General features: G+C 57.2%; 1 protein-coding gene across 1 annotated transcript in view; it reads right to left on the reverse strand.

Annotated features, from left to right (window-relative positions):
• The window catches only part of SCN4A (sodium voltage-gated channel alpha subunit 4), a 39,883-nt gene extending 32,470 nt beyond the window's left edge, over positions 1-7,413 (reverse strand). The window contains exon 1 of the mRNA XM_055789680.1: positions 7,306-7,413. The gene's annotated coding sequence lies outside the window, so the exon portion shown is untranslated. The remainder of the gene's footprint in view (positions 1-7,305) is intronic.
• Between the last annotated feature and the right edge of the window lie 5,817 nt (positions 7,414-13,230).

Raw genomic sequence — 13,230 nt, forward strand, 5'->3', positions numbered from 1 at the left:
GGGGGAATTAACTGTTCACCCCCCATCGCATCCAGCCCCAAGGATGAAGCAGGGACCAGTCCCTGGCTACAATGTCTCTTGGGCAGAGGCCACCTTCATCACAGTGTTTGCACAGCCCCTTGGTGGCTCCAGCACCAGGGCTTTGATGTACATTCAAAATGCAGCTGGTAGAGGAATAGAAATAACTTGTTGCCTTTTGTGACAGGGAAACCTTGTAAAAAAAAAAATCAAGTGGCAAGAGCACCGATTTTTCTATTTAAACCTGTTTTTAGAAGAGGGAAAAATTTGTCTTTGCTGAACAAGGTCATCTAATAGGATAAACCAAGTCACATCACTGCAAACTGGAGTCTGGCACCACCTATGACCCAGCTCATGGCCCAGACTGCTGCAAAACTGACAGCCCAGATGGGCACAGCCCCAGCTCACCCCAGGCACACTGGACCCCAAAGGTGGAATCTCAGCAAAGCAAGGCAAAAGGGAATTTTTGCCACCACACATCTGAGGGGACAGTGCCCATGGCAGCAGGTCAGCAGGGTACCGCTGTTGCCTCTTCTCATCCAGAGTTATTCTGGATTTACACCCATTTCATGCTTTACTTGAGCAGCTCTGGAAACCTGCCCTCTGCATCCCCCTCAATACCAGCAGCCTCAAAGCTCCAGCCAGAAGCGTGGGGTTGTGTCACTGTTGCCCCAAGTGCCACCAGGGATGCGCTGATGTGTGCTCAAGCAGGACCCACACCTGGGGGGGACCAACCCACCCCATCTCCTGGGGACTCCAAGGACTCACAGGAGCTAGTTGGTCTAGGCAGCCTCAGTTTCCCTGCAAAGAGGGTTTCAGAGAGCTGTTAGGGCAAGCCTGCGTTATGGGCCACGCCAGCGCTCCAGCCCCTGCAGCAGCACACCGCTCTCCAAGGCTTTGGTGCATGGAGGGGCTGCATGACCCACATCTTCCCTGGAGCCTCCTGTTGGATTCTGCCCCTCTAAAGCCCCAGTGGTGGCCTGTCCCTGCTCACTGCACCCAGCCTGTGGTCCCGGTGGAGGTGGCTGTGCCCCAGCTGCCACCAGCGATCACCGTAGGCGTCAGGTTTCTGCAGCCCCATGACTCTGCTCATTCCTCCCCCGGCAGGAGTGGAGCTCCAGTGGCACCAGCCTTGCTTTTGGCCCATGTGTCCTCTTCCTCTCGCTAGGCTGAAGCCATCATGCTGTCCTGCACCAATCCACTGGCTGATGGAGCAGCCCCTGGCAGCAGCAGGCATAGGGGCTTGCAGCCACATGGGAAGATGCTGGGGGCTGGCAGCACCACCCAAGGCTACGCAGGGGGTCCTCAAAGGGGATGTTGCCTTGGGCATGGAAATGCTTTGCGGGGTCTTTTACAGCATGTGATCCTGCTTTGACCTCTTTGTGGCCACCCAGAGATAGTGGGATGGCCCCAGGGAGCAGGGCTTAAGCCTATGCCCAGCTCATGCACACCACAGCCCTGGAGCCCTCAGCATCTCTGGTGGATCACCGCTTCCCAAAAGAGAAGGAACCAAGGACCAAACGCAGGGTCTGTGGGGGCTCAGCCCAGCAGCCGTGTCTCCCCCACTGAGCTCAGTTCCTACACCAGTAGGCATGGGGCAGACAGCTGGGTCCCACCACCTCACGTGCAGCAGGTCACCCTGGGACCAGCCGGTGGGATGAGGCAAACAGCCCCTCCGCTCCCAGCCTGGCGCACTCATAGCAGCGGCTATAAATAACAGAGATCAAACTCTGCACCTCCAATAGGTAAAAGCAGTTTGGACACAGCGACAGGTGCTGTGCCAGGCATGCACCACCCTGTGACCCCCCTCCCCAGCACCCGGGTCCCCCCCAAGTCCCCTATTAAAGGCAGACCCTTGCCCCACCAGGTCTCCTGCTAAGAAATCAGCCACTTAAATGTCTCTACAAAGCTCTGATCTGCTATTTATTGCTTTCTTCAATTTCAGACGTCCAGCTAAGCTGTATAACTCCTTTTTGCTGTTACACGTGTGAGCTGTTGCTCACTGCCTACGTTCAACACCACGGATGAGCATCTCACCCCCCATTCCAGCATCAGCCGTTACCAGCTGGGAGCAGCTGCCTGCCCAGGAGTGCGTGGCCTTCGCTTTGATAAAAATTCAATTTCCTGGGATATCTTTGCTACTCTGAGGTCAGGCAAATGAATCCACCTCCAAAATAACAGGAAAACTTTGGAAACTACCAGAGATGCTGCGTAATAGGTTCTTTATAATCAGTACAGATAGAAGGGTGACAGGGTCCTGTCTGAAACTGCTTGGAGAGCCACCCCATCCAGAACTGGCACTTACCCCTGCCCAGAAAATAACCTGTGGGCTGAGGAAGAGGAGGAAGGACTTTCCCAGTTGCTGTGTGCAGACATGTGGCTGCAAGGGACACAGGGTGGCCAGGGGTCTGCCCCGATCCTGCTGACCCATGCAGGTGCTGGGCTCAGCCCATCATCCAGGCTCCAGGGCTCTGCTCCTCCCTTCCTAGGACATTTCTCTGGGAGAGCATCTGCAAATCCAGAGGCCCTCACCCCGGTAAGCCCAAAGAGATGCACTTATGACCCCCCATACTCAGGGCTGGGTTAAAGACAGATCTGACTGGGGGTGTCTCAAGCGAAGACACACTGCTCCTAAGATCTCAGCTCTACAAATACTGAGAACATGGGAGACATCAGTGGGACCCTCTGAGTACCAAGCATTGCAGCAAGACCTTCAAACACAGCTTGAGGAGCTGCTCTTACCCACCTGAAGAAATTCCTCACTGTGAGAGTGGCGAGGCACCAGGACAGGTTGCCCAGAGCAGCCATGGTTGTCCCATCCCTGGACGTGTCCAAGGCCAGGTTGGACAGGGCTCCAGGAGCCCTGGTCTAGTGGAAGGTGTCCCTGCACATGGCAGGGGATTTGGGTGGATGTTCTTTAAGGTCCCTTCCAACCCAAACCATTCTGTGATCTATAAACCTGCCCTTCAAGATTCACAGGAGACACTCTGGAAAGACCCCAGAAGAGACAGGTATGGGCAGAAGTACAAGACAGAAAGCAACCCGAGTGGTCAGCAGGCAACGTAAGTCAGCTTTGCTCACCAAGAAACAGCAGAGGCAGGTGATGCTCAACCAAGGACTCACAGTGCACAGGAATCCCTGCAGCAGGGGTTAGCATGGGGACAAGGAGCTCACGCACCAAAGCCAGCAAGCAGCCAGCTCTGGAAGAGCTGGTGCCAGGGAGCCCAGAGCCAGCCCACACACTTAGAGCAATGACAAGTTGATACCAGGGGAGATAAGGCAGCACCCAGCAGCTCAAGAGCTCTGGAAACCAGACCCAGTTGCACACAGAACCCAAACCCAACACAGCACACTGAAAACACAACCCCACAGCACCCCCTCCTTGCTACCTGCACCCCAAAACCACCTGGGACACACCACTTCCACCCAAGCCAGCACCCAGGGCTGACTGCACACAGGACAGCCCACCCCTCTCCATCCCTCCTTTATTTATCCCCATGAGGAGAGGCAGGGTGGGGCAGGATGGTGCAATGGGGACCAGCTGGGACCACAAGGTTGGGGGATGAGTCACAGCTTAGGATGGTGCCTCAGTCACGTGCATCCCAAGCGCTGCCACCAGCACCATCCATTCTCCATGCTGCCCATCCCCGTGGCGGCCGCCTTGCTCACCCAGGAGGACCCGCAGGGCTGCACCGTGGGTCTTGTTTTCCCAACCTTGTTGCATGCCCCATGAAGCCCCCCATAGCAGCTCCCCTCCCCAGTCCTGCATCCATTAAATAGGTTTTAAAAAACCCCAAAATCACATGGGCTGGGAGATCTGCTGCCAGGAGAATGTGTATTGGGTTCAAAGCCAGCCCAAGGGCACAGACACTCGTATAGTCAGGAGAACATTTATACATCCATGGAGAACAGGGAGCTTTATGGGGATGATTAAATACCAGAGTCTTTACACCTTTTGCATTTCCCACCTCTACACTCTGACTGCTCAGCCCCAGTGGTGGGACCACGGGGAAGGAGAAGGAGCAGGGCCAAATCCTGCCCCTGCACCCTGCAGAGCCGAGACCCCAAACAGCAACACAGGAGGCGATGCCAGCTGTGCTGTGGCGGTGGTGCCATCGCTGCCGTGGGTTTTGTCACGCCTTCAGGATATTTGCTTTTTTTTTTTAATGATCCTTGAGTGTACAGGGTGGCACGACGCTTGGTTGTAAAGTCTGATGGCTGCAGAAAAAAACCCCCAACCTTCTGGCATGGTACAGCTTAAAAAAGCCCTATGGGGTCTTAATTTCCTATTGTATTTTCCCCATGTTTTGGAAAAAAAAAAGAAAAAAAAAAGTGGAAAAATTGAAAAAGTCTGATGTGGAATGGTTTTTTTTCTGCTCACAAATAGCACAGGGGGTGGAGAGATTTGCTTTTGAGCCCTGCACATGGGTGATTGAACGGTGCTGCATCGGTGGTTTGGTTTTGAGATTATCAAAGTTTCCAGCAGCGACTGGGATAAACACCCTTGCGTTGAGCCAGGCAAAATTAGCCATTTTAGAAACGAGTTTATGTCCCTTCCTGTAACGTGATAATGTGCCATTTGAAAGTCTGATGTTTACTATCCCCAGATATATTGTTGTCCCGTAATGCTTTGCTGTAACTACATCGTAAAGACTATATGGAAAGATATGCAAAGTCTCCAAAATTTCCTTCTGCAAACAAATGCCTCGTAGGAGGCTGCTGTGGGACGCTGGCTCTCCACCGCTGTGGCAGTTCTGAGTTCACCATACAGCTGCTGTGTTTTCAAGCTGCCCTCTCTTAAAGGCAGGTGGTGCTACGTTTTCACATAAAGCAAATAACACCAATAAAAGAATGAAGAGTCACCCCAATTTTTTTTCCCCACTCCATTTTCAAATAGAAGTGGACTCAGAAGGCTTAGAGAGTGAGAAAAAAATTAATTCTTAATTTTCCAGCATTATTCTTTCGATTCCTGATTTTTTTTTAAGCACTTGGCTGGGAAGTCCCGTGGGTTATGTGGTTCAAACACCAGCTCCTCGCCCGCCAGGCTCAGCAAGCACCGCTGGCTCCCGTCAGTGACACGTCCCCTCGTGCCGACTCCTGTCACCACCGTGGTTTTTTTCCCCTCCTCTGGGTGTGTTTTGTTTCTTCGCCTAAAGTGTGCCCCAAGCCAACTGCGCTGGCAGGAATGTGGGATGCTTCCAAGCAGCATCCGTCATCCCGGGGAGCTGGGTGAAGCTGTGCAGCCTGCAGCTTGCCTGATGCCGAGCAAAAGGGTTGCTCTGTTGAAAGCCCTTGGAAGACAATGCCAGAGCGAGCCCAGCGCTGCTGGGTGCCTTTCCCCAGCCAGACCAGGGGGACTGAGGTGCTGCAGCAAGTTCATGTTCTTCAGTTGCCATCACGGTCCCCTCGGTGGGTCTGGACCAGCCAAGGTGACTTGCTGCGTGTTACCGACAGGTCACCCACAGCAGCAGCAATGCTGGTATGGTTGCATGGGCCAAATGCAGAAGTGCATGCTCGGTTTGCAGCACACGTTGTATGAGTTCCCTGCGATGGGAATGATGCTGCTCCGCTGCTTTCTGCCTGCTAGACACTGCCTGTCTCTGGCAGGCCAAGAGGAGGTCTCCAAAAGCTCTCCAGTCCCTTTCCTGGCATCCGCCTTGCGATGGGCTGTGGGACAAGGGCACCCATGAGCTGAGGGCTGCGCTGGCGCTCAGGGGACTTCCATGGAGGAGGAGAAGGATGAGATGCACAATCCCATGTTTCGGGGCGCGTTGCAGCAGCAGCAGCACTTTCAGTGACGTCGCAGCCACGCTGGGTGCCCTGCACATGCAAGACCAAACGCTGCTCCCTGGCCCCAACTCCTTGTGGAGATGCAGCTGAGCCCATGTCACCGCTGGCTTCCTTTGGGGAGCCAAATCCCTAATGCTGACCATGCTACGGGGGCACCAGCCTCCCCCGGGAACATAAACCCCCAAACCTGCGTGCCCTGCAGAGGTACCTCCACTCCGGCCACAAGCACCATAAGCCGCATGGAAATTAATTTGAGACAATTCTCCGATTGTTTTGGTCCTGAATTTACTTGAACTCTGGCACTTCAGTGCCTGTTCACCCGCAGCCCTACCAAGGGTACCTCGATGTGCTCCAGGGTGGGGGTGGACACATAGGCTGGAAGCTGTGAAGTCCTCAGATACTCTCCCTGGCCACAGATGGAAATAGGAGGTTGCAACATCCTGCAGCAACGCGCTAACCCCCTCCTGCCTGGAGCTGGGGGATGCAGCAGAGGGGGGGGGGGTATCACCCCATCCCCACCTCCTTTCCAGCCCGCTGTTCTTACTGACTCCCGGGAGGGCACTGCTGGAAAGGGGACACCGGGGCGGTTGGCTGCTTGGGTTTATTTTTTTTGGGGGGGGAGGTTTGGCTGTGGTGGAGGCTCCAGCAGGCAGGGAAGGGGTTAAAGCGGGGACCCTGCGCTTGCCCACTGCCCACTGACTGCACTCGGGTGTCATCCAAAGCTCCTGCTCCTCCCTGCCAGCAGCTCTCATGTCAGGCTTGGAAAAGATCTGAGCGGTGCTGTGAAGGCAGCGAAGCGAGGTGACAGCGTGGGGAAAGGGAGGATGGCATGGGGCTGTCATGACCTGCTGCCCCCCCCTTGGGGTCCCCTAGGCTCGGGGGAGGGGGGCGGGGAGGGAAAGGAAGGCATCGATGCAGCCACCTCCAAGGGATTCCAGCAAAGACACAACACCACCAACTCCCACAGGGACCATCAAGGAGCAGTGCTGGGAGCAGGTCCCAGACCTGATGTTCCTGTGGGGTTTGTAATACCAGGGACCCTGCAGCATCCCGAGGCGGGAGGATGCCCATTTTCCCACCGCAGCCTCTGCACTCCATACCAGACCATACCCCATACCAGACCCTGCAAACCAGGACCACCACGGGGCCACAGCCCTCCCCATGCCCAGCTCCGGGTGCTGAGCCCTGCACCTCCACTGTCACCCTCCAGCTCCCCAGGCATCTCACTCAAATCCGCTTGGATCTGGAGAAGAGGGTCTTGAAGATGAGTTGTCCCCAAGGGCTGTATAAATAACCGAGGAGGGAGGCAGCTGGACAGACAGACAAGCACAGAGGCTGAGCACCCTTCCCGGCATCTCCGGAGCTATAGCCGAGATCTTTGCCCTCATAACTCCGCAAAGCATCCACCACATTCTCCCCCTTCCTCCCCCCCATATAAATGACCTCGTTAGTCCAACCTGCTGAACACAGAAATGATGCTGGCCGGCTCGTCAGTACCTGCTGCCACTCGCTTTCCTACCCCCAAATCCAGCAAGTTTCTCCGAGGGAAGCTGGAGCTACCCAAGTGGCTCCACAGGGCCCTTTTGCCCTCAGTGATGCTCACCGGACCCTTATGTACACACCGGAAAATAGAAAATGCTATTTCAATATTAGCACAGCCAAATCAAGGCAGGACTCCGTGTTCTTTAACCAGTTCCTGTAAATATGCTCTTTCCCCCCTGAACCATTACAACATCAGGCGTTTTCCCAGCAAGGACCAGAGGAGGCGGCTCCAGCGCTCACAGCATCAACCCATCAGCTGCACATGCAGGATCTCCCCTGTATAATGGACTGACTGGGATGTCCCACTGTCCCCAAGGTTTTATGGAATTTTTGCCCGTCCCCTCCCCCCCCATGCTCTCTGTTAATTTTTATTTTTTTTTTTCTTTGCGTGCTGCATGCCCCGGCTGATCCCTCAGCACTGGCTCTGGGGATCAAGAGAGCAGTGATCTGGCCAAGAGAGATGGATGCTGTTGCGAGGCATGGGGGTGCCAGGGTGGCGGATCGCTTCTGGATAAACCCTGGAATGGCACTGGGGGTGCGCAGCGGTCCCCGCACGTGCAGCGAGTGATGGGAGCTTTGCACAGCCCAGTGCACCCACTGCAGGCACGTGGGGGGGATTCGGCACCCAAAAAATGAACCAAATCCCACCCTGTCACTGCCTGTTTGGATCAAAGCCCTGAACCCTGCCTCCCCGGCACCCCAAAGCCACTGGCTGTGCACGTGCACCCTGCAGCCCCTGCGTGAAAGTGGGGGAACGGTGGCCTCCCACCTCTGTGTCACCCTGTCACCGCTGTTCTGGCACAGCAGAGGGTCCCATCTCCTCCCCCTCTCCCCATGGGGGTCCCTGCCTGCTCCCCCACAGGGGACAGGGGCTCTGCATGGACAGGCGCCTTCCCGAAAGGAGACACTGCGAAGCACCCCACAGACCTTTCCTGCAACCTTGGCTTGGCCAAGCTGAGGTTTATATTTAGATCTCCAGGAGGAGAAGCCAGGAGAACGGCCACTTGTGACTTTTAAGCCCTGCCTGTACTCCCTCCGGCTGGGAAGGTGGCTCAGAAACCGGTTGCCCATTGCATCCCGCACCGTCCCCTCTCATCCCAGTGGCAGGTCTGTGGCCACCAAGGGTGTGGTGGCTGCTGGCACCCTCGTCCCCATGCCCTGCCTGTGCCTTTGTGGGGACTTTCTCCTCCCATCCAGGCTGTTTTCCACACAGCGGGGGCCACCGGGTGCCTACAGCCCCAAACACCACCCCAGTGACCGCAGGGGCTGTCCTGCTCCCGTCCACCTCCAGCGCTCTGACGGCGAACCCACGGCATTGCTTGCACTGCTCTGGGCACAGCGAGAATGACAACCCCAGTGACATCCAAGACCCCGTAGACCCCGCCTGGTGGTCTGGCATCAGCCCAGGGCTGAATCCAGTACTTACCGTTGGGTGGAGAGAGCAAAATCCCAAGGAGAGACCTTTCAGGGCCAGAATTTCCCTCTCCTTCGACTCCTGGAGGCTTTGGCTCCGCGAGTGCCTGTTGGCAGAGCAGCTGCTGCTGCTGTCAGATGGTCATGAGTGAAACCTGAGGACATGCGGGGTCCTTCAGGTAGCCTGGGCCCGTCTCAGCTGTGGCATTCGTCCCCCGCCGCGCCAATCATGGGGCTGGCGGTGCCGGCAACCCCCTCGGCCCCATCGCCCAATGCTCCCGGGGTCCTGTGTGCATGGACCCCCCTGCACCACGGCTACCCTGGCCATGCTCTGACCAGGGACACGGCCAGCCAGGGCAGTCACGGTGGCCGAGCAGGGTGTCCCAGATGTTGAGGTGGTTTTGGGCTGGCTTTGGCACCACATGGGACATGGGGAGGTGGAGGGGAGGTGGGAAGGGACCCTGGCCAGCACCTCCCCATTTATCTCTCCCAGAAGTGACATGCAATTGAAAAGAGCAGCAGGACAACTGTGAGGGCTGGGGCGGGGGGAGGGGAGTTGATGCCAACCCCGCTGCCAACATTGCCTCTGAGCCTGTGGTTTTTTGGGAGTGTTATTCCCATCCTGCAGCACCAGCTGCAGCTCCTCCTCTTGCGTGCAGGCGAGGGGTGTCTGTCATTTCTGCTTCATTGCCCCCGTGCCCACCCTCCGCTGCTGCCTAATTTTGGACCAGTGCTGCGTTTCTTTGCACACCAGGAGCATCCCAGCCAGCAGCTGTGCAGGGTCACCCCACTTCGACACCGGCACATCTCACCCCGTGTCCCACGCTGCACACCCTGTCCCTGGAGTCCCCCACAGGTCTGAGCCAGAACCAGGGTGGCACAGGATGGTGCAAAAGAGGCACTTGCCATGTGGTTGTCTCCCTTCTTGCCCTTCCTGATGGGGCCTTTGGGTGCTCTTTGCATGCCCAGGCAGTTCTGGGGGTACTTAGGGTGCTCAGTGGGCACCCAGGGTGGAGAGGAGAGTGTGGAGGGGTGCCCAGCTGGCAGGGTTCACCCCTTTTGGGGTGCACAGGTCTGTGCTGGGGCTGGACTAACCACCTCAGCACTCAGCCTGGTCAGAGAGGACTCATCATCTCACCAGCACTGCCATCCCTGTACAACTCTTCTGCTGCTTGTCTGGTCCCAAAATACCCTGCAGCAACTTTCCCACGCCGGTGTGGGCTTTGTTGGAGCTGAAGCACCCGCCCTCCCCAGCCTGGCATCCCTTGCTGTCACATTCTCATGGCAATTTGCCTTTCCCTGCCTCCAGCCCCTCGTCCGTGGGTCTCCTTGTGCTCACTGGCATCCCACGGAATCAATAAAACAGGGCCAAGACTGCAGACCTGAGCACCCAGGGAACTGGGAAGTGGAAGTTCCTTGGCTCAGATCTGCTTTTCACTCAATAATTTTCCTTTTCTTTTCAAGACTATGTAAATAAGGCAGCCCAGGAGCCCAGGTCCAGCTCTTGGGGGTCAGGTCATGCAGCAAGGGACAGAGGATTAGCTCCACTCAGGAGATGCTGAAGGTGTGCTTTGTGAAGCATAACTTTGACTTCTGCAATTAAAACCCCATCCCAGGCCTCTTTTTTTGCTGACTTGGAGCCCAGGCCAAGCTCAGAGCAGCTGGAGCCGTGGGAAGGAGGGAGTGAAAAGCCCCCCAGTAGCTCCCAGGGGACTGCTACAACCAGGGTGGAGAGCACTGGGAGCCTGTCAGGAGCTCAGCAGCAAAGCAACAACCCATACCCACGGGCAAAGAGCATCCCAGTGCAGCCGGTAGTACGTGGTTTTGGCCGGCGAGGAGGGCAGGGACAGGGACATCCTCCTGCTGTGGTTGTGGGGAATTTCCACCTGCTCCATTGGTTGCAGCAGGAAATTCAGGGGATGCTCGGCAGGTCCCATCAGCTGCCGGCTGCCCCAAACCCAGCCTTGTCACCGCTGGGAAGCCTGTGGAAGCTGTGCTGGTCTTTTTTTGCTTTGCTTATTGCCAAGAGCAAACCTGGGGGGAGGCACATGAAGGTGGAAACCCCAGGATGTGGCTCCTGCCCTTTGGAAAGCTGGGAGCACCCCAGGGTGCCCAACCAGGCACTGGGCAGCCACAAGGACACAGCTCTGCCTGCAAACACCAGCTAAATCCCAAGTAGAATGGGAACTTGGGGTACCCAGTGGTACTCACTACATTAATTTGGGTGCAAAAAATGTGTCCTTGGGGTGACGGGGTAGGATAAAGGCAGTGCTTGGCACAGCCTGCGGGACCCTGGGGTGTTTGAGGTGCCTTGGCTTGCACCTTCCCTGAAGCTGCTGGTGCTAGATGCATCCTGACCCTCCTGTATGGTGGGGCAAGTGCCTGGCCGTGGGGCTGGCTGCATCCATGGGGCTCTGTGGGGCCAGGCACTTGCCCCGCCGTGGGGCTGGCTGCATCCATGGGGCTCTGTGGGGCCAGGCACTTGCCCCGCCGTGGGGCTGGCTGCATCCATGGGGCTCTGTGGGGCCAGGCACTTGCCCCGCCGTGGGGCTGGCTGCATCCATGGGGCTCTGTGGGGCCAAGCTCCAGCTGATCTCTGTGCAGGCAGGAGCTGGGCAGAGGCAGAGCTGCCTGCCCAGAGCAGGGTAGAAACAAGGTGCCCCAGCAAGGGTGGGCATGGGGAAGGGACATCTGAGGGTGAACCCCCCAAGCTGCAGAGCTGGGAACATCCTGGAGCAGGGATGAAGGAGCGGGTGCAAGCGCAGGCATCGGAGCACCCTCGGCACCCGAGCAGGATGGCCTGGCAGCCCCCAGAAGGTCAGAGGATGCAGGCTGGGAAAGGAGCAACAGGCGAAGGCATAGCTCTCCCAGCCCTGAGCCTTATTCCCGTCCCCATCCCTGATTAACCCTCACTTGGCCAGGGCTGCTGGGGGGGGATCTGGGGGGGTTCCAGCTCTTGCTGAAGCCTTGGGCCACGTGCGGGGCGAGGTGCGCGGTCCCCCGAAGCAGTGTAGCCCCTTACCTTACTCCCTGGGTGCTCTCAGGGCCCTGGGTAGAGTCATTGGGTGCTGGCACCCAGGGCCAGCCCTCGGGGTCCCTCCACGACGGCTGAGCCTGCGTCCCAGGCGGTGTGCTTGGGGACACTGCGCTCCCGGGCTGACACCCCGGATCTGATGTCGGTGCCCGAGGCGGCGTTGCGGGGCCGCAGTGCCACCCACCGGCCCCAGGCAAAACACCCCCCCCCCAGACACCCCTCTGCCCCAGGGCAGGAGAAGGGACCCTCCGGACAGGGTGGGTGATGGGAATGGCTGGAGGGGAGTCAGGGGAGACCTGGCCCAGCCTAGGCTCAGCTGCCCCAAATATGCAGCTGTAGGTCACGATCCATGCTAGAGATGTAGCAAACGCTTTTAAAAACCTTTTCTGCAGACTGGAGGTGATGCACAGTCCCCGCCGCAGGGGCACGTCAGCCCTGCTGCACCTGCAGCAAGCTCCTGCCGTTGCAGCCTCTGCCATGCAGCACGGATGCCACGGCTCAGAGCCCAGCAGGTCATTTAGGGTGCAGGTTTAGCACCCAAAAAGGCCCATTGACTGCTGAAAATACATGCCAAACCCAGCGCTTTTCAAAGCTTTATGGCAACCGTGACAGTCCCACCGAGCATCCCCAGCCTTGGTGCAATCTGCTGCTGCTGCCTGCCTCATGTGCCTGCTGAAACAGCGTCTTCCTCGCTAATGATGGAGAGAGATGTTTATTCACCTGTGGTCTCTCCATGGCTGCAGGCAGGCATTTATTTGACAGCTGCCATGCTCCTCTGGAGGTTTCCTGGCCGGCAGTGTGCAGGATGGTGCTGGCCCGGGGGGGTTGTTTAACAGAACATTTTCTATCTCACCTCAAATCAGGTCTGGGGCTCTGTTTCTCTCTCAGCGTCCCTTTGTGAGACCAGACAGGATCTCTGGAGATCCTGCAGCCTGGAAAGGGGCCAACAAGTGGGTTTTATTTAAGGAAGGACACGTGGCTACATGGAGAAATTTCAACCCAGGAAGAGTGAGGAGCTCTGTGAGATCGGGTGGCTCGGGTCTTGGGAACATGGTGGGGCCGGGAGGTTTGGGGAAAGGGCATTTGAGGCCTCTCGCTCCTGGTGACAGCATCTGCCAAGGCAGGAGCTCAGTCCAGGGAGGGTGAAGGATGCTCGTGCGGGTGAACAGGGCCAGGCTGCAGTGTAGTGACAGCAACTCCAACCCAAAGGGGACATGGCATCCCAGCACCTCTGGGAGAGCCCGTAAGGCACTTATCTTGCACTCTTCCTCACCTTCCTCCTCCATCTCCTCTCCATGGCCATGCCCAGAGCCTGGCTGCTTCACCAGGCAGAGAAAAAGCAGATTTTTCTCCCCCCCAGGAGGTATTTCCAGGCATTCCAGTTATTGGCAGGGTTTCTACCCTCTAGCAAGCCTGGTACCAAGTTATCTGGG

This window comes from Falco peregrinus, chromosome 18 (assembly GCF_023634155.1).
Source record: "Falco peregrinus isolate bFalPer1 chromosome 18, bFalPer1.pri, whole genome shotgun sequence".
In the NCBI taxonomy this organism is placed as follows: domain Eukaryota; kingdom Metazoa; phylum Chordata; class Aves; order Falconiformes; family Falconidae; genus Falco; species Falco peregrinus.